This window comes from Schistocerca cancellata, chromosome 8 (assembly GCF_023864275.1).
Source record: "Schistocerca cancellata isolate TAMUIC-IGC-003103 chromosome 8, iqSchCanc2.1, whole genome shotgun sequence".
Taxonomy (NCBI): domain Eukaryota; kingdom Metazoa; phylum Arthropoda; class Insecta; order Orthoptera; family Acrididae; genus Schistocerca; species Schistocerca cancellata.
In genome coordinates this window covers 123,400,863-123,428,734 of record NC_064633.1, presented here as the reverse complement: position 1 = coordinate 123,428,734, position 27,872 = coordinate 123,400,863, and positions in this window count along the sequence as shown.

The window sequence follows — 27,872 nt, the reverse complement described above, 5'->3', positions numbered from 1 at the left end:
TTATGGTTTTTAACGTCTCTCCATGCGTTGTCAACAAATTTTTAATGTTCTTCTTATTATATTGCCTCTGATTATCATTCGGATGCTGGTAGTCATTGGTTTCCTGGTAATTATTATTATTTCAGAAGTAATCAGGTGTTTGGTTGTAAAGATTTTTACTATTACTATACTTTCCATTGCCGTGGGTTTTGTTTTTGCTTTTCTTGGGACTGCCTTTGCCCCTATTTCTATTGCTACCGTTCCAGGAACCTTTTTCTTTAGAACAGTTGGCACTATTTATCGCGTAAGAATTCTTTCTGGCGTCTTCTTGGACTAAGTCTAACGAATCTATCTCAGACAAAAATTCCTTAAGATCAGTATCTGCGACATTAAACAGTTTCTCTCTAATATCTGTTGGGAATCTAGCCTTCAATACTAGTAAAAGGTCTCGTGTGGTTACTGGTTCATCCCAGTACCTTGCCATATTAATATAGTTTTCATAGTATTTTCTCAAAGAGCCTATCTTCGGGTTATGTATTTCTTCATTATATACAATCTTCCTTAATCGTTCTTGAGTAGACGCTGACCAGAACTGGTCGAGAAATGCCTTCTCAAATTCGTTTAATCTTTTGGATGTTTCTGCTGTGTTCAACGCCCAGAGCGACGCGTCGCTCGAAATGTGTGAAACCACAAACTGCATTTTCTGTTCCTCCGTCTAAGACTTTGGAAGAACACTTCCAAAGTTTCTCATAAACACTATGGGATGAATATTCTTTTTACTCTCCTCGTTGAACACTTTGAATTGGCGGTGTTTAATCAAGCTCTCTTCATGCATTAAGGTACTTAAGTGCATGGAGTTGTCATTAACAGGCGGTGTACTGACTTTATACCAAGTACACTCTGCTTCATAATTCGGGTTTCTTGGTGAAACAAACTGCTGGGGTAATACAGATTGACTACTGAAACTTGGTCTATTATGCATTGCAGTAGAGGTTGTCGGCAATTTTTCAATGTTCTTCTGCCTGTCAGTACCAGTGTCCTCGTTGCTGTGTGCTGACATTAAGATTGTGATTTTTCAATGTTCAATGTCTTAGCTACTTGCATTTGGACTTATTTCTGTACTTCTGTGGGGATATCATTCCGTATTCTCTCCACAGTAGTAGTCAAAGCCTTGAACTGCGATTCTAACTTATCTACTTCCGTTTGAAAATTATTCACTTGAGTTGATATGTTTGCCAACGGTTTACTACTAGTCTTTATCGCATTGATTTCTTTGTTGAAATGAGTCGTAATTGCTGTATCGCGATCGACTAACACCTGATTAATTCTCTGGACAATTTCCTTATCTCCTTCTATAAAAATATTGTTTATTTGTTCCATGAATTTCCTATCAAGGACTTGCAATGAAGTGTGCGAAGGTTGATCTATTTGAGGATCTGATGCCATTTCTGCATCAGCATGCTCATTCGACTTTGCTTGCTTCTTCAGTCTAACCATGTTTGACACTAATATTTGCACAAAAATATATCACTGACAATAACAATAAATCCCACAAAATATTTTACAACTAACACATATACAAATAACAATAGCTACATGTGTGCACAAAATATCGACCAGAATAATTATATTTGAAAATACGAGGTTAGAATGAAAAGTAATGGCTCCACCTTCGTTAATTGGCTTTGGATGGGAATATTTTAATAAGTCAAACGCAGAAATAATACTTAGAATGTGATCTTTAATTACCAATATTGACTTTTCCACATAATTACCTGCCAATTGGATACATTTCTGCCAACGGTGAACAAGTTTTCTGAAGCCGTGACGGAAGAAGTCGACACTCTGTTTCCGCAACCACAGTCTCACAGTTCTCTCAACGTCTTCATTAGAAGCATAACGATGTCCCCGCAGATCTTCTTTCATTATCCGGTACAGATGGAAGTCAGACTGTGCTAAATCTGGACTTTATGGAGGATGCTGTACGGTGGTGAGTCAGTCTCTGGAGTTCTGCTGTGGTGGCACGTGAAGTGTGTGGTTAGCCAAGCAAAGCAATAATGTGACCCATATGTTCTAGTGAAATGCTGATTGTGCTCGCAATTTCTTAGTGATACGACGATCGTCCTGAATCAGTCTGTCAACATGTTGCTTGTGAAACTCGGTGGTTGCTGTCGCAGGTCGTCCAGCTCTTTGTCACGCACGTCAGATGTTCCCGCCGCAACCTCTTTAAACTTACTCGCCCAACGACGCACAGTACTCACATAAAAACAAATCTACTGCTTTTATTCTCTGATGAATCTCCTTTGGGATGACACCTTCTGCTGCCAAGAATTCAGTGACTGCACGTTGCTTAAATCGCATGCCCGACCGTCTGCGCAGGGTTCCATACTTTGCACTGTAACAACACAACCGTTAAATGCTAAGGCTTCCTGCCAACTGGAGCTGTAGAGAAGAGGCTACGGAATAAGCCAGTACCTGCCGCATTCCAATGCTGCCAACTGTTGTGGAGTTACGAAGGTGAAGGTATTACTTTTCAGTCAACCATTGTATTACACTCGCAGCCGGAATACTAAATCACTCATATTTAATGCTGCTGTAACATTCTGCCTGACCCATGTAGTACTATTACCGTCTGAGGGTGGTACGGGACTAGAAGTCCCACCGCCTCACCTCCAAAGCGAATTGCAGTGACGCAGTCACTGCCGCAATAGACCGGTGACGCTGTATTGTAACATATCACCCCGGACTACAAGTCCTTAAAAATAAAAAAAAAATTGAATACGAATATCTGTTTCTATCATAGCTCTGTAAGTCGGTGGGTAATACAGTTAATTGTTCTTAGCTGCTGCTTGTAATAGTTCAGATGCCATGTTTACGGTATCCAGAGTAACCTGTCTCGTGTCAGATTCACACATGAAAAGAGAGTAACATGCGTATGATTTAATTATGTTACACTACAGTCAATAACAATTACAATACAATATTACAATAAATCTTGTGTATTGTGGCCACATGTTAGGCGGCAATGTGGTGTTTATATTTTTAGCGTGATGTGAAATTTCAGCAAGATTACAATAAGACCAGTGACTTATTATTAATGTAACAGGTTTTTTATTTAATCACTGTTTTTTCCCGTTCATGACCGTTATTTTGTTAAAGAAATCTCCACCTGGAAACGTGTAGCAATGTTGTCTGTCAAGCAGTGTAAATGGCTCAAAGTTCATGCACAAAAGTAATCATATTTAACCAGCAAACAAGCTAAATGTATGATAAGCAATCTGAACTAAACAAGAGCAATGATTTTTGTAATTTTCAGTGCTGTTGTATAATAGTTTCTTTTCTAGTTGCAGATCGTTTATCGGATTTAACACTACTGTTATTCGAGGTGGCATCATTTATCTTTAAGCAAAATAAACAGTTTCGTCATACAATATCACATGTACGCAACACTAACGTATTTTTCCTGTAACAATATTTCATAATAGCTGTTACGAAGTAACCCGGCTTCATACATCAGCAGATAAGAATTTCTATCACGTAAGATGCTGTTTGCATTCATAGTTCACTGTATTCAGTCTAACTGGAATTTATTACCTCAGAGTGGGTTCTGGGCCACCAATACACAGTTATTATCGCAATTATGACCAACAACATTTGTCTCTATAGAAAATCAGTTTAAAACTGCCGCTGTAATATTTCACTAAGATGGTGGCTAACATAAGACAATCACTTATCGATTCTGCTTGAGGCCGTGTTTTACTACTAACAAATAATACATATTAAATATTTTTGTACCCTTCCTATATGCACTAACATTTGAAAATATTTCTTAATGTTAATCGCTTATTATTCAACATTTATCAACAAGCCGCGCTGTAGATCAATATCGTTTTTGGGTGCGCTCTTTTGTAGCTGACCAGAAAACTTAATATTTATATTACAATGAAATAAAACTCAAAACAAAGAAGATTCATATCAATGACATACAAAGTCTATTTTTCAAATATCAGATCATCAACATAATACAGTTTTTTACAGACCTCTGTGTTACGAGACATCAATGACATCCTATCAGTACAATAGTTCGAACAAGAAGAATGATTTTTCTAGAAGAATCATAGATAACAAGAGCTTGAGATTTTGGTTATCTTTTTCAGTGGGTATTGTCTGAGACATAACTTTTAACAAAATATTAAATTACGTTATTGACAATAATTATTTATTACTATTGATGATGAAGTACTTTTTATTAATTTCACGATAATACGATTAGTGTTCATTCACATTTCACACACAATGCTGTCGTGAATATTATTCTGAATAAAATATAGGCGTGGATATTACTTTGGTTAACAGAGGGTTCCGTAGAAATACTGGAACACGTGAGGCAATACTAACCTTACGACTTATCTTAGAAGAAAGATTAAGGAAAGGCAAACCTACGTTTCTAGCATTTGTAGACTTAGAGAAAGCTTTTGACAATGTTGACTGGAATACTCTCTTTCAAATTCTAAAGGTGGCAGGGGTAAAATACAAGGAGCGGAAGGCTATTTACAATTTGTACAGAAAGCAGATGGCAGTTATAAGAGTCGAGGGACATGAAAGGGAAGCAGTGGTTGGGAAGGGTGTAAGACAGGGTTGTAGCCTCTCCCCGATGTTATTCAATCTGTATATTGAGCAAGCAGTAAAGGAAACAAAAGATAAATTCGGAGTGGGTATTAAAATCCATGGAGAAGAAATAAAAACTTTGAGGTTCGCCGATGACATTGTAATTCTGTCGGAGACAGCAAAGGACTTGGAAGAGCAGTTGAACGGAATGGATGGTGTCTTGAAGGGAGGATATAAGATGAACATCAACAAAAGCAAAACGAGGATAATGGAATGTAGTCGAATTAAGTCGGGTGATGCTGAGGGAATTAGATTAGGAAATGAGACACTTAAAGTAGTAAAGGAGTTTTGCTATTTGGGGAGCAAAATAACTGATGATGGTCGAAGTAGAGAGGATATAAAATGTAGACTGGCAATGGCAAGGAAGGCGTTTTTGAAGAAGAGAAATTTGTTAACATCAAGTATAGATTTATGTGTCAGGAAGTCATTTCTCAAAGTATTTGTATGGAGTGTAGCTATGTATGGAAGTGAAACATGGACGGTAAATAGTTTGGACAAGAAGAGAATAGAAGCTTTCGAAATGTGGTGCTACAGAAGAATGCTGAAGATTAGATGGGTAGATCACATAACTAATGAGGAGGTACTGAATAGGATTGGGGAGAAGAGGAGTTTGTGGCACAACTTGACCAGAAGAAGGGATCGGTTGGTAGGACATATTCTGAGGCATCAAGGGATCACCAATTTAGTATTGGAGGGCAGCGTGGAGGGTAAAAATCGTAGAGGGAGACCAAGAGATGAATACACTAAGCAGATTCAGAAGGATGTAGGTTGCAGTAGGTACTGGGAGATGAAGAAGCTTGCACAGGATAGAGTAGCATGGAGAGCTGCATCAAACCAGTCTCAGGACTGAAGACAACAACAACAACAACAACAGAGGCAATAGCTGCTTGATTGGAGTCTTGGGTGCCGGACCAGTACATAAACTTTCGTTGTGTAAAATCAAGCTGAAACTCGTTTTTAGAAACGTCATTTATTGCAATATTCTCAGTATCGTTGTATTTATTTGCATTTAGATTAACAGCCATACAGAGCAGTCGCCTGCAGTGGTCTCTTACAGTAATAGTTCAGCATAGTCATACGATTGTACCAAAAAGAGTGGAGAGGACCCGCAAGACAAACACGTCATGTGGGTTGCATGCATTTCATGCGGATTACAAGTCGTTCGGGTACTTTAGAGCGTGACAGTACATATCCAAGTTGCTCCAACATGTTTTCTAATGTCGTCTATCTTTCAGTCGGTCGTCGTGTCTCTTGTGTCTCTGCCGATACGCTACAGTGCTGTCAGCCGCACGTGGTCTTGTGATCATTGCATTGCTGCCTCCAGGTCGCGGGGAGCTGCAGGTTCAACTGCCGACTGGATCGGGGATTTTCTTCGCTCGGGACCGGCTACGTGTGTCGTCCTTACTACTCATCTCATCTTCATTATACACGCAAGTCGCCGAAGTGTCATCTAACTGAAAGACTTGCAACAGACGGCCGAGCAATGTATACAGGGGTCTCCCGGACAATAAAGCCATATGATCATTTCACTAAAATACTATGCGTAGCAAACGACGCACGAGTGCACAGCGGAGCTGCAGCCATTTCGGGATCTCGAATTTTCGAAGAAAGTGTTAGAATGTAAAAAGTTGTCGTGAGATATCTTAAAGAGACCATCAATATCCGATGCGAGATCCAAGAGGAGGAGGAGGAGGAGATTAGTGTTTAACGTCCCATCGACAACGAGAGTGTTTAACGTCCCATCGACAACGAGGTCATTAGAGACGGAGCGCAAGCTCGGGTGAGGACAGGATGGGGAAGGAAATCGGCCGCGCCCTTTCACAGGAACCATCCCGGCATTTACCTGAAGCGATTTAGGGAAATCACGGAAAACCTAAATCAGGATGGCCGGAGACGGGATTGAACCGTCGTCCTCCCGAATGCGAGTCCAGTGTGCTAACCACTGCGCCACCTCGCTCTGTCCAAGAAGACAAATAGTGTCGTTATCGGCAGACAGGCATGGCGCCACATCTGGTCTGGCTGCTCTGATGCCCGCGTATTGTCTTGTACTGACTCCGCCCATTTCACACGTATATTGCAGTCCCAGCCGGTGGAATGAGTACGATCCGTAGTAGTCCATAAGCTTTCAGTATTCGTATTGCCTGTTGAGTCCTTCTCGGCGGGGATGCGAGAGTATCGGTCTACATTTACAGGTACATACACAGCGAAAGGCTATTTACAATTTGTAAAGAAACCAGATGGCAGTTATAAGAGTCGAGGGGCACGAAACGGAAGCAATGGTTGGGAATGGAGTGAGACAGGGTTGTAGCCTCTCCACAATGTTTTTCAATCTGTATATTGAGCGAGGAGTAAAGGAAACAAAAGAAAAATTCGGAGTAGGTATTAAAATCCATGGAGAAGATAAAAACTTTGAGGTTCGCCGATTACATTGTTAATTCCATCAGAGACAGCAAAGGACTTGGAAGAGCAGTTGAACGGAATGGACAGTGTCTTGAAAGGAGGTTATAAGATGAACATCAACAAAAACAAAACGAGGATAATAGAATGTAGTCGAATTAAATCGGGTGATGCTGAGGGAATTAAATTAGGAAATGAGACACTTGACGTAGTAAAGGAGTTTTGCTATTTGGGGAGCAAAATAACTGATGATGGTCGAAGTAGAGAGTATATAAAATGTAGACTGGCAATGGCAAGGAAAGCGTTTCTGAAGAAGAGAAATTTGTTAACATCGAGTATAGATTTAAGTGTCAGGAAGTCGTTTCTGGAAGTATTTGTATGGAGTGTAGCCATGTATGGAAGTGAAACATGGACGATAAATAGTTTGGACAAGAAGAGAATAGAAGCTTTCGAAAAATGTGGTGCTACAGAAGAATGCTGAAGACTGGATGGGTAGATCATATAACTAATGAGGAGGTATTGAATAGAATTGGGGAGAAGAGGAGTTTGTGGCACAACTTCACTAGAAGAAGGGATCGGTTGGTAGGACATGTTCTGAGGCTTCAAGGAATCAACAATTTAGTATTGGAGGGCAGCGTGTAGGGTAAAAATCGTAGAGGGAGACCAAGAGATGAATACACTAAGCAGATTCAGAAGGATGTAGGCTGCAGTAGGTACTGGGAGATGAAGCAGCTTGCACAGGATAGAGTAGCATCAAGAGCTGCATCAAACCAGTCTCAGGACTGAAGAGCACAACAACACTGATGAGCCATAACCTCATGACCGCTGCCCACCGCGAGGTTGAATGCCACCTCTGGTGTTGCGGGCACTTTTGACACAGTAAGGAAAGAATGCAAGCGAGAGAAAGGCATCTGGGCCGCAAGTGCGGAAATCCACTGATACCAGAGGTTTTGACAAAAGGCATATTGTTGTGCCTCGACGGCTGGAAACGGGAATCTCTGAAATGGCGAAGCTTGTCATCTGTTGGCGTACTATTGTCGTGAGCACCAATGGAAACTGGTTGAAGCATGGTGAAATAATGAGAACGCCGTATGGTATTGGACGACTACGTCTCATTGTAAAACGTACTCTAGGATAGGCAGCGAAATGTGGCAGATTTGACGACAGAGTACAATGCTGGTGCAGGCGTAAGTGTTCCGGGGCACACCGTTCAGATGCCACTGTTGAACACGGAGCTTCACATCACGCGACCCTTACGTGTTCCTGTGAAGATCAAACGTCTCCGTCAGTTATGATTGCAGTGGCCACAGCATCACTGAGTTCTCACCGTGGATCAATAGAAACGCGTTGCCTGTCGAATGGATCGCATTTCTTGTTACACCAGGTCGATGGTTGGATCCTTACACGCCATCATCCAGGCGAATGGCTCCACGAAACATGCACCGCGTGTAACCTCCCAGAGAAATTTTGAAAGACAATACTTAAATGTTAGGACTAGCAATCTGAGCCATGTGTAAGCTGCCCACAAAAATGTAAGACAATTCAATGATAATGAAATCTCAGTGACAATGAAAACACAAATAGACCGAAATGTCGATCTTTAGGCCCTGATTAAACTCAAATTCTTACCTCAATAAAACTGCATCTGCTCTTATTTTTCGCCATAGCTTGGAGGAAATGCATCGCAAATATATATATTTTTTTAATTTAACGGAAACTTTTCTTTAAGGAAATGCAAGGGAAATATTATTTCAAAAAATGGATTCTTTGTTAAAAATGGTTGCTTTAAAAACGAAATTATTATTGGGGCGATTTTTGAACAAAAGTTACAGTTAATTTACATTACATTATCAGATGTGCGCAAAGCTGCTTCATTACCTTATTTAACAATATACCTCGTCCTGAATCCCGACCATAGAGTCATGTCGACGCCCGCCGACTCCTCACACACAACACCGACTGTCTCTCGCGTACTACTAGCACCGACTGCCTACATGCAACACGACTGAACTCTCGCGCGGTATTACTCTCTCGCAACTGAGCTGACTACATGCTCTCTGGTCAGAGATTCTCTCATGGCTCGCCATCGCTGGTACTAAATACATGAATACATACGTGTTTCATAACCCTCCACTGGGGGGGCAAAAATTTGGCAGCGATGGTGAGTCATTTGGACTTGCCATGAGCAACAAATTTTTTCTTAACTAATTAACTTTACAAACAGAGAATATACAGATGTAGAACATGACGTAAATATGGTGCACATGCACCGAGTACAAAACATTTCAGACAATGACGAAATGTGAGTACGAAACAAATGACATAAGTGCACATACAAAATATATCAGGAAATGTATATACAATGAGTAACAAATGACATAAGTGCATACGCACTGAAGTATTGAACATCAGGAAATCTCAAATGTATTGGCAACGAGTACAAATCATATTGAAAAATGAGAAAAATGCACAGGCACTGAAGTTCAGTAGAAAACATATTAACACATGACATAAGTACACATGCACTGAAAATTTTTTTAGCATTTTCACAACAAATAAACATAATGGCAAAAAAATCATGTTGACAAGTGACATGAGTGCACATGTACTGAAAATTTCTTCAAAGTCTTCACAACAAATGGACATAATTAGTGCAAATCTCTTGACAAATGACATAAATTCACATGTATTGTAGTTCAGAACATATCAGCAAACGATAAAATGAATATACGATAAGGAGAAATCATGTTACAAAACGACAAAAGTGCACACGCACTGAAATTCAGAATTTATCAGCAAATCGAAAAATGGCAAAAAAAAAGATTTTCACTATGTTACAAGAATTAGGATAGGAAAGGGAAGGATTGCATCATGGTTGTAGCACTTAGGTTGCACGCAGCTGCACTGAAAGTCCATATCTTTCCACAGAAGTACAACACCAAGTGAGACAATTTGCAGTTCTTTTCCCAGAAGCATTTATCAGCGTATCCAAGACACTGATATGTCGTAGTAATATTCCCTGTTATCATTTTGGCAGTACATCAGGTACACCAAGTAGTGGGACCATAATAACGTCTTCAACGCTCATGGTGGTGGACAGCATGTCGTGTCAACACCACGCTTTTACAAGGCACACCAACGTAGAATTAGTGCAAAACCAAATATAGTGCTCCATGATCAGGAGGATATACAGGACAAATGGATATTGCAGTAATTCGGGATAGTCAGGTCAAAAGGTGAAGGACATTAAGTCACATACAAGTCGTCATTAGTAATTACATTAGTAGTTTGCGGCATTCATAGCCCAGTTACTGAACATTTCTGTACCATGTATATAGTATTACAGAAAAATGTTCATTAATTGATTTACAGACAACAGTGGCAATCAATGGCCGGTTACAAACCAACAGAAGTCATTATTCAAAACAAGAGCTAATGAGTGTAGCATCAAGCTACTAGTATTCATATATATAGCATAAAAGTGACATAATACAAATTGAAAATATAAGAAACTGTGGCATTCATTGGCCAGCAAGTATTGAGTATTACAAAACATTTTTCCTCATTCAAATGACATATTTAAAAATAATTATTGGCACTCAGTGGCCAGTTAGAAAACATCGAAAATCATCATTGAAAATAGGAGCTAATCAATGGTATAGTATTAACATAATACATTTAGTTACACTAATTGTTGGCACTCAGTGGCCAGTAAGTATTGAATAGTACAAAACATTATTAATTATTCAGTATTATCATAAGAAGTCATCATTGAAAACAGGAGCTAGTGAATGGCATAGTATTAACACTAATTATTGGCACTCATTGGCCAGCAAGTATTGAATAGTACAAAACATTTTTAATTATTCAGTATTGTTCAGAACTCTTTTAAATGGGTAGCATTATTTGGAGCTAGTACTACAATTTTTTTTGTTAGCAATGCATTGCTTTGGGTAATTATAAGGGAAAGCAAGAAAAAAATTGCTGCTGGGTTGTTGCTGTAAATGAAAATGTGTAACGTCATTCGTCATGAGTCAGCTGTAGCAAGGTTATGAAACAAGGCAGTATATGTGATCACATTTATAAATGATAGACCCAAATGGGTAAAAAAAAATGTAACTGCTAGTACAGGTATAATAAGTAACAGGTTTAGTAAGTATCATGAAAAGCTTCTGCTGGAAAAAATACAAAATGGATTATTGAGCTGAAAGAAGAAACGTATACTATGCTGAAAAGTAGTGAACTTCGAATTAACAGGTAGTGAAATGTGTATAAAAAAATATGTTCCATAGCCGTCCTTTCCAAAACCTTCCGTCATCCTACTATGCAATATAACACCTGCTGTCAAAGCAAACTGCAACAAATACTTAAATAACTACATAGCATAAATACATAAACTTCAACATCATCCTCATCTGTAAAGAAAAAAACTTCATTATTCATCACTTCATTATCCATAACTCCATCATTATCATCACCTGTAAAGAAAAACTTCATTATTCATAGTAGCATATTCTTCATCATTATTCATCATCACTCATTATCATCTGCAAAAAAATATCACTTCATTATTCATTATACAATTATTCCTTATCTCTATCATATTTCATCACTAAAAACTAAGATGTGTAGTTCTGTCTGACAGCCTGCATCAATCGCCTCGTATTCTGAAAGAAAAAAATTAGTTAAGACTGCTATTCTTCGATGTGTATTGTATATTCTTGTTAATGCTTGTTAATCCTGATCCATTTACTCTTCCTCATAAAGTTTTTGCATCTTCTTTCGTTTATTCCGTAGGTGAAATTCCCATTTCTGTTTAATTTATTTCCTTCAAACGTTATTTCTTTCTGAAATTGATGAACAAAGATTAATGTCTTGCATTTACATCATATACCCATTAAATAATGACTGATTTATAGTAACATAATTAAGCATACAGCATAACATGACAGAAAACGTAATATGTCAAAAGCATAGACAGTGTTCAAAGGCAAAAATGTACAGAGAATATCACAATGCAGCAGCAAAAAAAAGAAAAAAAATGTAAAATAGTCACGATGTTGAGATATCATAGGGCAAAAAATGTCAAAGTCAACTGGTGTGTTATACCTTAACTATTTCACAGTGCATACAAACAAACAGGAAAACAATCATACATACAAAAAATGGAAAATGTGCACGATCTGATGTGTAACGACAAGTAAAGCGACCTGCTAACCGTATCTTGCCGGACACTTGCCAAGAAAAAATACGACAGTCATCAGTAAGTAGTCGCATAAATATAATTGCATAAGTGGTCATAAAAATGTGTAAGTTCATCTGGAAAAATAATCACGGTCTGATGTGTAATCGACAATAAGAGCGACCTGCTAACCTTACCTTGCCGGGCACTTGCCAAAAAAAAAAAAAAACGATAATCATCAGTAATTAGTCATGTGAATATAATTGCATAAGTGGTCATAAAATGTGTAAATGGCCTCATAGCATGTTACATCGTAAAGTGGTTTCATTCAGTAAAGGGTTTAATGTTTGACACATGATGGTTCCCCTTACTTTTCCTGGTTCTCAAAGTTTCGACGTGTACAACATTGGGATGAGGAATGCTGCGAATCCGATATGGACCTGCGTATAGAAGTTCAAATTTACTGCACTTACCTTTTATTCTGCTGGATAAATAGTGTGTACGTACTAATATCTTCTGTCCAACGTGAAAGTCTCGGCGTGTACAAACCTGTTTTTGCTGTCTTCTCCGGCGCTCTGCGGCACTTTTGATGTTGTTCAGCGCAATGTCAATTATTTCATGGTGTCGTAATCGACGAGATGTAGGAAAGTTTACTAATTCTTTAATTTTGTTAGGTGATTCAACATTTTTCAGTATAACAGACGGAGATAGCATAGTGGATTCATTTGGTATGGAATTAATTACATCCTGGAATGAGAATATGTGTGTGTCCCAATCAATATGTCTTTTGTGGCAATAAATTCTACACAGTTTACCAATTTCTTTCATCAATCGTTCACAAGGGTTCGAAGAAGCATGGTACTTGGATATATAGATCGGAGAAATGTTTCTAGCTCGTAACATGCGTGTCCATATAGCAGAACGAAATTGTGATCCATTGTCAGAAATTACTTTCATCACATGCCCTACATGAAACAGAAAATGCTTTACAAATGCTTTCGAAACAGTTTTAGCAGTAGCTTTGCGTAACGGAGTGAAAGTAACAAATTTTGAAGTGAGTTCAACAGAGACGAAAATATAGCAAAAACTTCTATTAGTTCTCGGAATCGGACCAAAAATGTCTACAGCGACCATATGTCTTAACTTAACAGGTATAATGGGATATAACGGAGGAATGTGTGAACTGGTGTCTGACTTAGCTTTCTGGCAAATTTTGCATGACGCTAAAACTCGTCGTATACGTTTCTCCATGTTGTTAAAATAACAGTTCTGTCTCAGTATAAGAAAACATTTTCTTGCTCCGTAATCTGCGTAACTTAAATGAGTGTACCAGATTAATTTGTTAACCAATTCGTCAGGATTGCATAATAACCAATTGTTGCTGTCAGGATGAGAGCGGCGAAACAGAATGTTATTGCGTACAGTTTAATGGTGTCTAGTCGTAACATTATTCTTATCTTGCCAAAGGTGTTTAATTTCTTTCAATACGTTGTCTTTATTCTGCTCTTGTGCTATGTCCTGTAATGACGATGAAATAAAATTTTCAAATGCAACTTGCTGAATGTACATAACGCTAAAATTTGCTTTGCAGAAGTTGGTTGCGACGTCTTGCTGATTATTGCTGAGAGAACGAGATAGTGCGTCCGCTACAACATTTTGTGTTCCTGGAATGTGAACAATTGTAAAATTAAATTCCTGCAAATAAAGCTTCCATCTGCTTAACCTGTCGTGAGTAAATTTAGCCGAGAGTAAAAATTGTATCGCTATGTGATCTGTGTAAACGGTGGTATGTCTGCCATAAAGAAAGTGCCTAAATCTCGTAAAAGCCCATACAACACATAATGTTTCCAGTTCTGTAACGGAATAATTTCGTTCAGCAGGTGACAGAATGCGGCTTGCAAATGCGATGTTTTTAATTACTGTAGAACCATCTTCTTCAATTTCCTGAAAAATGTGTAGGCCTAAAGCTGTGTTGGATCTGTCGGTGGCAATGGAAAAGTTTCTGGTAAGATCTGGGTGCGATAAAAGTGGTGCATTCAACAAAGCATGTTTCAGGTTCACAAATTCAGAATGTGCTTGCTTATCCCAAGACCAAATAGTGTTTTTACCTGTTAATTGGCATAATCTAGGTGTGTCTAAAGCGGAGTGATGAATAAATTTACGAAAAAAGTTAATTAAACCCAAAAAACTGCGTAATTGTTTCTTCGTTGTAGGAACAGTAATGTCACGTAAAGCTTGAAGTTTTTCCAGATCAGGCGCAATGCCTTCTGCTGAAATTACGTGTCCAAGAAATTTTATAGAAGTTTTCCCAAAGTGCGATTTACTAAGATTAACTGTAAGTCCTTGTGCATGAAAAGTTTGTAACAGACGTTCAAGAATCATATTGTGTTCAGACCAGTTAGCTTCTGCGATAAGAATGTCATCTACGTACGTCGTAATTCTGTCCTTAAGTTCTGTCGGAAGTATTGTGTTCAAACCGCGAATAAAAGCTGCAGAAGAAATAGTTAAACCGAATGGTAATTTGCAAAATTGATAACAGTCGCCAAAACAGAGAAAAGCTGTATACTTTCTGCAGTTCGGATGAAGCTGAATTTGCCAAAATCCCGATTTCAAATCTAGTGTGGAATAAATAGCAGTACCATGAAATTTCTGTAGTAGTTCTTCTAGTGTCTGTGGTCGATCTGTTTCATTAATAATAATGTCATTAATGTGACGCGAATCAAGCACGAGGCGAAGTGAGCCATCTTTTTTCTTAACAATATGTAGCGGGTTTATGTACGGACTAACTGCTTGTTCAATAATTCCTTGGTCAAGCATATCCTGCAATTCTTTCTTAACTTGTTCTCTGTGGATATATGGAATGGGATAATGCTTTGCTTTAAATGTATCATGCGGTTTGACTTGAAATTCATACATAAAACCGGACATAGTACCAGGAATGTTGTCAAAAACTGTAGCTTGCTGTAAAAGAATTTTGTGTAGTTGCGTGCGTTCGTCGTCTGTATTTGCACAACTCTGTTTAACCTTATCAGAAATCATCTGCATTACATCATAGTCAGCTTCGTCTGGAGTATTACAGTTATGCACATACGTATCTGTGAACAATGTGGAATTATTGTCTATGTCTCGCGATACGGAAATGACCTCTGTGCGATTAATTGTCTGTTCTTCCGCAGATAAAGAGTGCTGAAATTCTAAAGCTAATTGTACATCTTCATCCTTTAGCATTAAATAGGAATTCTGAAAATCAACCACTGCGTCGTGTTGTACGAGAAAATTAGTACCTAAAATAACGTCTGTTGTCAATAAAGGAACAATCCAAAAATTTGAGTGAAATGTGTGACCTGCAATACAAAATGATAAATGTGTCTGTAATTTAACGTCTACTCCTTTACTCGATACTGCTCCTTTCACTTTCATTTTGCCTAATGGTAATGTAGGATACTTATTCTCTTTGTTACACTCGTTAAAAGTTTCTTCATTTATTACTGACATAGGTGATCCGGAATCGATTACTGCTGAAAATTTCGATGAACCAATTTTAATTTCGATGACAGGGTGTGAAATAGTTTTTTGAACAACTGGTCTTTCCTGTAAAAGAGTGTCTCGGATATCGTCAAAAGTAATTACATTTTCGTGAACAACAGTCTGCGTGTCAAAAGAAGTGCTTGTGTTACTGGAAGATGCGGCCTGTACAGTATCTAGTCAGATTCTATCTGACGTGTTATTATTGACAGGACGATTCTGTGGCATTTCTACTATTTGAACTGTTCTATTACTTCTTCCAGACGTATTACGCTCTGGATGAAATCTACTGTCGGGTTCATTCATGAGAATATGTTCTTGTGGATAATTTTGCTGTTGGTATGACCGACTGTTGTTAGATGTACGCTGAAAATTGTCCTCGTTATTTTTACGTCTGCCGTAATAGTCATTCCTACACGGTGCATTGCGATAGGAATTGAAATACTGTGTTTTCTGTACATAGTTGTTCCTTTGCTGCCGTGCGTTATTATTTGTTGTATCAGGGACTATACGTGCATGCGGCGAAACATTAAAGCCTGGTTGACCTTGTGCATTCCATTGTTGGTTAGGTATGCTAACCGGCTGATTTTCATGCTGTTGTGGTGGAAAACGTCTATTGTTACTAAAATGTGGTTCCTGTTGCTGAAAATTTTGACGATATTGATAATTAGAATTTTGACTGTTATTAAAGTTCTGTTGGTTGTCATTCCTGAAGCGTCTATTACCTTTGCTATTGAAATTACGTGACTGATCGTAATTACTGTAAGTTTGTTGGCCATGATTATTATATGAAAAATTTTTGTTTACAAAAGAATAATCAGATTGTTGTACTTCCAAGAGCTGTAACAGATCTCTGAACGCTGAAATATTTTCCTTCTGTTGACCCGTTAGAAGTGACACTCTTAATGACCGTGGTAATTTAGAAATGCATAATTGTATGAGTGCAGATTCGCTATACGGTTCACTTAAGTACTGGTTTTGTTGGACCATATGCTCAAAAAATTGCGTGACACTGGGAAAATTTGTGTTCTCATAATTCGGTAAACTGATTAGTTGATCCTTAATTCCGCGCTGTGTCGTCTTCGACCAATACGCTGATAGAAAAGCATTCTGAAATTCTTCAACCGAATAGCATTGTCTCGCGATCGGTCTCATACGAGTTGCCAGTTCGCCTTCCAAAAAACTACAAATGAATTCAAGTTTGTGTGTTACAGGCCAAGTCGGTGGAAAAGCAAAGCTAAATTGTTGTATCCAATCCAGTGGGTGAATCTGTGTTCTGTCATTTTTAAACACTTTAAATTTTCTCATTGACAGAAAATGTTTGTAATCAAAATTATCGTCTCTCTGTGATGGAACAGGTTCATGATTGTAAGAGAATCTGTTGAACTGTGGTTGTTCGGAATCTAAGTCCCGTACTCTCTGTAGATTACCCAAATTATACGCGCTGCGTGGGTCTGACAAATGATCGAAAAGTGGCCTCTGCTGTGATGTGTTATTGACTAAAATATTTTTTTTCTCTGCTACCTCTTGCTGTAAACTTGACAATTTTCTACGCAATGTGCTATTAGATGAATCTATCTCATTAATTGTCTGCTGTAAATTTTGGAATTCAGGTGTATGGTTAAATGAAACTGGTGAAGTATCGTCTGATTTGCTGTCATTATTACTTTCAATAAGATCAATACGACTGGCCAATTCATCACATTTTTCAGTCAGTATTTTTGCCTGATCATCGTTTTTACTGTCAGAAGCATTAATCTGTTTTTGTAATCTACGTGTGGTTTCGTTTAATTTTTTAACGTCAGCTTTGATGACATCGCAATCCTGTGTTATTTCTAATTGTTCAAATCTGTCTGTCACTGTCTGAATATCTACTGTGTGTGTATCTGTTTTTGATTTAAGATCAGAAATTTCATCACGTAATTCCGCGTTCAACTGTTCGATGGTATTAATTTTGTCGGACACTGTAGCAATATTGTTGTCTACGTACGTCTTTGCCTTCGCAAACTGTTTTTGATTTAAGATCAGAAATTTCATCACGTAATTCCGCGTTCAACTGTTCGATGGTATTAATTTTGTCGGACACTGTAGCAATATTGTTGTCTACGTACGTCTTTGCCTTCGCAAACATTTTACGTTTGTCTTCTTGTCTTTGTGCTGTGATTGTTTCCATGACTTGACGTTTTACTTTATTTGGATCCTGAATGAATTTGCGGAAACGCGTATTACTGTTTTCTATGTGAAGATTAAAACGCTCGTCAATTTGGGTGTTCTGTTGTTCGAATTTCGCGTCTATCTTTGCGTCCATTGCGCGCGAAAGTTCTGCTGTCATTATTTTAAACTCGTCGCGTAATTGTGTAGCCTTTTCAGAGCATTGTTTACCGACTGCGCTAATTTCCTCTCTAACTGTTTCTGTTGTAGCTGTATGCATATCCCGTAATTCTTGAGCAACAGATCTAATTTCTTCGCCACTTTTTCTTGAACAAGCCTCAATTTCCTCGCGTAACTGTTCCTTAGTATCATGACACTGCGCGGCAACGGCTCTAATTTGTTCACTAAGCTGTCTGGAATTGTTGTCTAATTTTTCATTTAACTGTCTACAATTGTCTAATTTTTCATTGAACTGTTTGTTATCTTTACTCTGTTGTCTGACCTGTTCACTAAGTTGTTTGAGATCTTCATTATTATTGTCTTGTTTTATATTAATTTCACAAAGTTGTTGTTTGAAATCTTCCCTAAGTTGTAGCAACACTGCCATAATTGGATCCGAGCCAACATTAGCATTTCTATTCTCTGTGTTGTTTGATAGTGTACCTGCAATTGTCACGTTTTGTGTATCCATTTGGATATTCTGTGATTCTAGAAAATGTTTGCTGATCGTATGTGCACTATCGGTCCCTACCTCGGAATTAAATAAATCCGACGCACTCTGATTACACTGTTCATTTTCATTAGACAAATTTGTCTGTTCGTCACGTGAATTTAGTAAACCGGGTGTGTTAAGCTGGCCAGCGCTCATTACAACAGAACGCCCCGCGTCATCGATTGTCGTCAAACCGAGTTCATTTGTTCATCATTAATACAAAAATCATCATTAGCGGTTGGAACGCACTGATTGTCAGTGAACGCAGGATTGTCATCATTACTCTGCGTATCACAATTACTATCGGTCACGTTGTTTAAGTCGGTAATTTCATTCGTAATACCTCGCGATATACTATTCATAGTCTTTCGCGGCATTTTTACAGTAGTCACAATTATTCACAAAACAAATAAGCACAAAGCAAAAAGCAACAAACACAAATACAACAGAGCAACGAATTGCCGATGATCTGAGGATAGAAAGTCACAAAATTAGTAAAAGCGTTGCGCCAAATGCTAATTATATCAAAGCAAATAAGAGCAGATATCTGACTACTTTTCAGAAGATTCTCAACGAAATACGATCCTGGACCGGATGTCGCCAAGTGTAACCTCCCCCGTGAAATTTGAAAGACAATGTTTAAATATAAATGGAGCCAAGTGTAACCTCCCCACAAAAATGTTAAGTCAATTTAATAAAAAATGAAATCTCAGTGACAATGAAAACACAAATAGACCGAAATGTCGATCTTTAGGCCCTGATTAAACTCAAATTCTTACCTCAATAAAACTGCATCTGCTCTTATTTTTCGCCATAGCTTGGAGGAAATGCATCGCAAATATATATATTTTTTTAATTTAACGGAAACTTTTCTTTAAGGAAATGCAAGGGAAATATTATTTCAAAAAATGGATTCTTTGTTAAAAATGGTTGCTTTAAAAACGAAATTATTATTGGGGCGATTTTTGAACAAATTAGTTACAGTTAATTTACATTACATTATCAGATGTGCGCAAAGCTGCTTCATTACCTTATTTAACAATATACCTCGTCCTGAATCCCGACCATAGAGTCATGTCGACGCCCGCCGACTCCTCACACACAACACCGACTATCTCTCGCGTACTACTAGCACCGACTGCCTACATGCAACACGACTGAACTCTCGCGCGGTATTACTCTCTCGCAACTGAGCTGACTACATGCTCTCTGGTCAGAGATTCTCTCATGGCTCGCCATCGCTGGTACTAAATACATGAATACATACGTGTTTCACGCGTCACATGTGCAGGCCGGTGAGGGCAGAATTATCTACATCTACATCTGCATGGATACTCTGCAAATCACATTCAAGTGCCTGGCAGAGGGTTCATCGAGCCACCTTCACAATTCTCTATTATTCCAATCTCGTATAGCGAGCGGAAAGAATGAACACCTACATATTTCCGTACGAGCTCTGATTTCCCTTATTTTATCGTGGTGATCGTTCCTCCCTATGTAGGTTGGTGTTAACAAAATATTTTCGTATTCGGAGGAGAAAGTTGGTGATTGGAATTTCGTGAGAAGATTCCGCCGCAAAGAAAAACGCCTTTCTTTTAATGATTTCCAGCCCAAATCCTGCATCATTTCTGTGACACTCTCTCCCATATTTCGCGATAATACAAAACGTGCTGCCTTTCTTTGAACTTTTTCGATGTACTCCGTCAGTCCTATCTGGTAAGGATCCCACACCAGTGCAGCAGTATTCTAAGAGAGTACGGACAAGCGTAGTGTAAGCAGTCTCCTTAGTAGGGCTGTTACATTTTCTAAGTGTCCTGCCAATAAAACGCAGCCTTTGGTTAGCCTTCCCCACAACATTTTCTGTGTGTTCCTTTCAATTTAAGTTGTTCGTAATTGTAATACCTAGGTATTTAGTTGAATTTACGGCTTTTAAATTAGACTGATTTATCGTGTAAGCGAAGTGTAATCGTGTAATTGTGCTGTGAAGTACACTGAGTTGGGCTTCCATAGGACCGGTGGTGGTAATCGAACGCATCATGACAACAGTGAACTGTGTGAAAAATACTGTAGACTACCTGCTTCGCTCCATGCTTGAAGTCTCCTCCTACGGCTATGACATCTTCCAGCAGCATAACTGTCTGCATTGCAAGGTCAGAATCGTACGAAAATTTCAATGACATTATACTGAAGTGACACTGATGTCTCGGCGATCAAATGTGCCTGATCTGTACCCAGCGGAACACATATCGAGAGCCAGCTGTGTGCCCGTAAATCGCCATCCCCTAATTTACGGGAATAGTTGACCTGTTCATGGATATCTGGAGCCACGTTGTTCTGGAATTCAGTCAAGGACTTGTAGAATCCATGGAACAACACGCTATTAAACAAGTTTTGGCTCATCGGTGTACATACTTCGCGAGCCACTACACGCTACATGGCGGAGAGCACCTTTCATCGCTGATAATCGTTCTCTCTCCTCTACTAGTCGTGAATGGAACGAGGGAAAAAGGACGCTCCATGTACGAGCACTAATTTCTCATTCATAATCTTCGCAGTTCTTATACGCCACTGACAGCAGAATCGTTCTGCACTCTGCTACGAGTGCCGGTTCTCTAAATTTTCTCATTATTGTTTCGCGAAAAGAACGTCTTCAATCCAGGAAATCTCATTTGAGGTTGCGGAAAATTTTGGAAACATTCGCTTGTTGATCGAACGTAGCGGCAACGAATCTAACAGTACGTCTCTCAATTCCTTCAATGTCTGCTTTAATGCGACCTGGTAGGGATCCCAAACGTCCGAGCACTACTCAAGAATAGCTCGCACATGTGTTCTGTACACGTCTCTAAAATAGATGAGCTACACTTTCCCAGGATTCTTCCAATAAACTGCAATCGACCCACGGCCCTCACGAGTACCGATGGTCATGCTCGTTACGTTTCATGATACTTTGCAACGTCATACATACATTTAACCGATATGGTTGTTTCAAATAGCACACCACTAAAACTGTATTCGAGCATTAAACAGTTGTTCTCCTCATCATATGAACTAACTTACATTTTTCCACATGTAAACTGGCATTCTTACACCAAAGAGAATATCTGTCTAACAAGGAGGCCACCCGGCAATCGGATTCATAGAATCTTTTTATATTTATGGTACGTGAAGTTCAGCAGTCCAATGCAACACTCCAAAAATTCTACAGCAAATCAGAGGGACTTTTATTCACTAACATTAATATGAGTCTTACGATGGGCTACATCGCTCCCTCGGTACCGTTGCAGCCTGGTAATTGGGGGAGCAATAGATCACTGGTTTAACTCTCGATATAGTCTTTTTTTCGTTCAGTTGCAATACCTACATCATTTACATACAAAATTCATAAAATATATACTAATTAACACGTGCATTGTCGTTTTTATAAACGTCTTCTAGTTTATTATTTCATTTTGCATGAAAATTTCAGTTTTCATTGTTAATATAAATACTTAATTATTGATATTTTATAAAATATCAATAAATGTGTGATTTTTTAAATTTTAAGCGATCTCTGTTAACAATATTTTATAAAATATAGATAATAAGGATTTATATTTGCAATGTGCATGGTATGTAATTAGAAACAAGAAGATGTACAATTTTGACAAAAATGGTGACTGGATTTGTGTTAGTTAGCATATATTTTATTAATTCTGTATTTAAACACTGTACTTATTCGAACTAAAGGAAAAAATTAAACGACAAAAATGTGCATAGTGAGATCTGAGCCAACGATCGATTGATTACCTGATTAGCATTCTCTGACACAACCGAGTGAGCCACCTGGTCTGTTGTGAAAATCGCCTTAAGTTTAATGAATTCAAGTTCATCGGAAATTTTCAAACTCGATTTTCTCGAGAATTTTTGAGAGTTGCATGTTGTTGCTGTGACTAATTGATATTTCAGTTCGAACTTCTCGAACTATAAATATAAAACGTTACAAAAATTCGGTTGCAGGGTTGTCCCCTTGTAAGTCTTTCTGTGTTCTCCTACTGTCACTCAACGACGACTCCTTCCCATACACTACACCCATATATCATCTGAAAACAGTCGTTGATTGTTGCTTACCCTATCCGTCAACTCGTTTAGGAGTATAGAGAATAACAATGGTTCTAACACACTTCCCTTTGGCACTCCTGACGATACTTTCATCTCCCATACTATTTAAACATTCTTCTAGTCATTCACATATCTGAGAACCTCTTCCGCATGCTCAGACCTCAGTTGAAAGTTGACAGTTGGCAATGTGGCTGTATGTCATACGCTTTTTGGAAATATAGGAATACGGAATCTTCCAGTTGCCCTTCATCCGTTTGTTATAAGATACTGTACAAGAAAAGAGCAAGAACTTCTCTTGCCTGTTGAAGCCCAGGAAAGAGCTTCCCTGGCTTATTATCACCCATTTACCTATCTCTGCTTCCTGCCAGCCTCCATTTTATTCTCATTACAGGCGTAATTATGTCGCCCACTACACTCTTTTCCCCACTTCATTTATTTGTTTTCATATTCCTCCCAGTAATTCCCATCATGCATCCTCTTCATTACCCCGTGAGCAAACTTCAGTTATTGCATATTTTTTCGTCTAAGAGCTATACACTCTGTTTATACACTCTGATTGCAAACGTTCCTTTAAGGCACATCAGCGACTTAATTTCAAAAAAAATTTTTAGTGAAGTAAAATAATTAGTGGAATCATTCCTCCACGATACTGTGACTTCTTTTGTTATATGAAGAATTGGGTCTCTCTGAAAGTGCTTCGACCTTCAGTTACAAAGCGAATTGTAAAAATTCACAGTTTTTCACGTGCAATCTATTAGGAGCTTGAAATGAATATTCCCCGAAAATATTAATGATCCAGCAGGAAAATCATGGCTGGTACCTTATAACACGAATATGACAGTGACAATCAATGTTCCGCCGCACAAGGCATGACTCAGTTCCAAAGAGTACTCTCTTTCAAAACTGGGGATAGACACTGGTTCCAACATCACCAGCAATTACCGAAAATAAAGAGAACTGCGCAGTGCATTAAGTTGAAAATAACATAATCTCCCTTTCACTTCATCTTGTCTGTAAAGAAAATGACGAAGTACTGAGAACAGATAACGTACATACTGAAGCCTGTTTGCAGGGCATTGGTAGTTTCGGAAGGACTCTCTGGATCGCAGCTTGGGCTCACTAGCTGTGGACGTCCTCTCGCTGCACCTGGATCTTGTTTACTACTGGAGAGTCGCCGAGGAATAGCCGTGAGCATCGTGCAGTTAAACGTAAGCTGCAGTTCGTGAAAATCCCAGTGCTTTTGCTACTGAGTTTCATCTGCTGTCAATGCCGTAAGCTGTACTGGTTTATTCTGCTGGTCATTATTTGGCCGATGGCTTTTACGTGGGTCAGCATACTGGTAACAATTCAGGGCAGACCATGTGCTATTTTCCTCTTATACTGGGTGCGAATTTTAAGTTGACAAACCCCCCCCCCTTCCCCCTAACTCGAAAAATAAGCTTCACACGAAAAAATGGGCAGAACCCGAAGTTGATTATTTTCGAGGGGGATATTTGCTGGTGCTAAAATTAGCACGCCACCACAGCCCACTGGAGGTGGGGCGGGAGGCAACTTCAAAATTTCAAATGGGACCCCCATTTTTTATTGCAGAATCAGATTCTATATAAAAACTACGCACATTTTGTATAAACATTTGTTTTGATTCTTGTTAGTTGGCGCTGTAATTCAAGAAAATCCATGTTCTCATTTCTGCGTGGAAAATGGAGAGAGGGGGAGAGTTTTAGTTTTAGCGAATCAAAATTTACGAAGGAAATAAGTATTTTTTATTTATCCGTAAACATTTTCCACGCAAAACTGAGAACATGGATTTTCTTGAATTAAAGCGCCAACTACCAAGAATCAAAACAAATGTTTAAGACAAAATGTACGTAGTTTTTTTTATGTAGAATCTGATTCTGCAATAAAAAATGGGGGTTGCCATTTTAAATTTTAAATTTGCCTCCCGCTCCACCCCCAGGGGGCTGGGGTGGCTGGCTAATTTTAGCACCAGCAGATGTCCCGCTCGAAAATCAATCAACTGTTGATTCTACACATTTTTTTGTGTGAATCTTATTTTTCGAGTTGTTCTGGTTTGTCAACTTAAAATTTACACCCTGTGTATTAGGCAAATTTAATGAATTTTTCTGTATGTATATTTGAGGAACTGAACAAAACTGAGTAACCGTTAGAGGCGTGGAGCTGAGCTGAAGATAGTTACCGTACGTTGCTTCATACACGTCTTTCTGCCCCATTGTTTTGCTTTCGTCCTTAGATAGCTCTTATGAGTAATTATGCTTGTTGATTTATTGGTAGTCACTTTCTTATTTTAAAGCCATTGTAGCAGTATCTGTTATATTACCAGAATGAAATTTTCGTTCTGCAGCGAAGTGCGCGCTGATATAAAACTTCCTGGCAGATTAAAACTGTGTGCGGAACTAAACTCGAACTCAGGACCCTTGCCTTTCCCGAGCAGGTGAGTGTTACATCATCAGGAAGGGTACTTAGATTACATGACACTAACGTTGTAAACTGTGAACCAGAAGTGGTATAGATATACTACTCAGTATGTCTGATATGTTTGCCTGCTTTGCTAACTTTATCAAGGGCTACTGAATGTTATTGTAATGATGTTGGTACACCAATGTCTGTTCTGTCGTTACTTTAGTTTCCTATTACATGACAATGTTTCTCACTCTGTGAAACTTACCGCATGTTGCTTCTTACGTGTTACAGCGTTGTGCTGAGTGTCCGTTAATGTTTTATGACCTTTCAGTTGGTATAATTCTGCATCTTGTACAGCAGCCGTGTTTTTAATTTTATCTGCCATGTTTCTGCAATTACGACCACAACAAACAGCACAGTAGGTGGGAGCCGTCAACCTCAGACCAATGATGTGGTTCATGAGGACAAAAGTGTCACAGTCTTGGATCTGTCTGAACTATTGAACGGTGACGTACAGAAAATAGTGGGTGGCAGGACTGTAGCAGAGAGTTGTGTGAATTCCGTACATGGCAGGCAACTGACTCCCGATTTGAGGGAGAGAGTGGTGGAAGTCTACTCTGATACGCTTGAAATGTACGAAGCCAAAGGGGGCACATTGTTTTTGTCTGTTGACATAATCCAAAACGTGGGCGTACCTTCCTATGTTACACTGTTTCCACAATGTCTAAGAACTCTAAGAGACTGTATTTAACACAAAATGTGATAGCTAATGCCATTACCATTAAAAAGAGCGCCAGTCTTTCTGATTTTCTTGTTCGGTAACAGCAGTCGGCATACTAAGACACTTGTTAGGACACGAAGTACAGATGTATAGACCTCTACATATGCCACACTGGGAGAGATTTCGAAAACAGATAGACTGAACTCATAAATGCCTGTCACACAAAAAATTATGCTAATCAGCAATAACCACCCACATTTAAGATACAGGCCATTCATTCCATATTATCGAAAATGGTTGTCTAGTACATTAAATGAGTAAGGGACACCAAATGGACTTGTGTGAAGAACTAAGAATTTTCATTCATGACACAGTACTTAGCAACAAAGTGCTAGATGATAAGCTGGAAAGTAACAATGTAAAGTTCTTAAAAAAATTCTCCACTATGATTGCTTGTGTTATCACTATAAAGGGTTACCAGAGAAAAACAGTTGTCTCAAAATTTCTGAATAACCAGGAAGTGTGCTGGCGTAAGCTGTCGCCAGCACACCGGTCGGCAAAGATGGAGCAAATATCGATTAGCAGTCGCTGGATCGAGCGCGCCTGTCACGAGAGAGGCCATAGGCAACATACCGCCAACGCCCTCTCGACAGCATGTACACTCCTGGAAATTGAAATAAGAACACCGTGAATTCATTGTCCCAGGAAGGGGAAACTTTATTGACACATTCCTGGGTTCAGATACATCACATGATCACACTGACAGAACCACAGGCACATAGACACAGGCAACAGAGCATGCACAATGTCGGCACTAGTACAGTGTATATCCACCTTTCGCAGCAATGCAGGCTGCTATTCTCCCATGGAGACGATCGTAGAGATGCTGGATGAAGTCCTGTGGAACAGCTTGCCATGCCATTTCCACCTGGCGCCTCAGTTGGACCAGCGTTCGTGCTGGACGTGCAGACCGCGTGAGACGACGCTTCATCCAGTCCCAAACATGCTCAATGGGGGACAGATCCGGAGATCTTGCTGGCCAGGGTAGTTGACTTACACCTTCTAGAGCACGTTGGGTGGCACGGGATACATGCGGACGTGCATTGTCCTGTTGGAACAGCAAGTTCCCTTGCCGGGCTAGGAATGGTAGAACGATGGATTCGATGACGGTTTGGATGTACCGTGCACTATTCAGTGTCCCCTCGACGATCACCAGTGGTGTACGGCCAGTGTAGGAGATCGCTCCCCACACCATGATGCCGGGTGTTGGCCCTGCGTGCCTCGGTCGTATGCAGTCCTGATTGTGGCGCTCACCTGCACGGCGCCAAACACGCATACGACCATCATTGGCACCAAGGCAGAAGCGACTCTCATCGCTGAAGACGACACGTCTCCATTCGTCCCTCCATTCACGCCTGTCGCGACACCACTGGAGGCGGGCTGCACGATGTTGGGGCGTGAGCGGAAGACGGCCTAACGGTGTGCGGGACCGTAGCCCACCTTCATGGAGACGGTTGCGAATGGTCCTCGCCGATACCCCAGGAGCAACAGTGTCCCTAATTTGCTGGGAAGTGGCGGTGCGGTCCCCTACGGCACTGCGTAGGATCCTACGGTCTTGGCGTGCATCCGTGCGTCGCTGCGGTCCGGTCCCAGGTCGACGGGCACGTGCACCTTCCGCCGACCACTGGCGACAACATCGATGTACTGTGGAGACCTCACGCCCCACGTGTTGAGCAATTCGGCGGTACGTCCGCCCGGCCTCCCGCATGCCCACTATACGCCCTCGCTCAAAGTCCGTCAACTGCACATACGGTTCACGTCCACGCTGTCGCGGCATGCTACCAGTGTTAAAGACTGCGATGGAGCTCCGTATGCCACGGCAAACTGGCTGACACTGACGGCGGCGGTGCACAAATGCTGCGCAGCTTGCGCCATTCGACGGCCAACACCGCGGTTCCTGGTGTGTCCGCTGTGCCGTGCGTGTGATCATTGCTTGTACAGCCCTCTCGCAGTGTCCG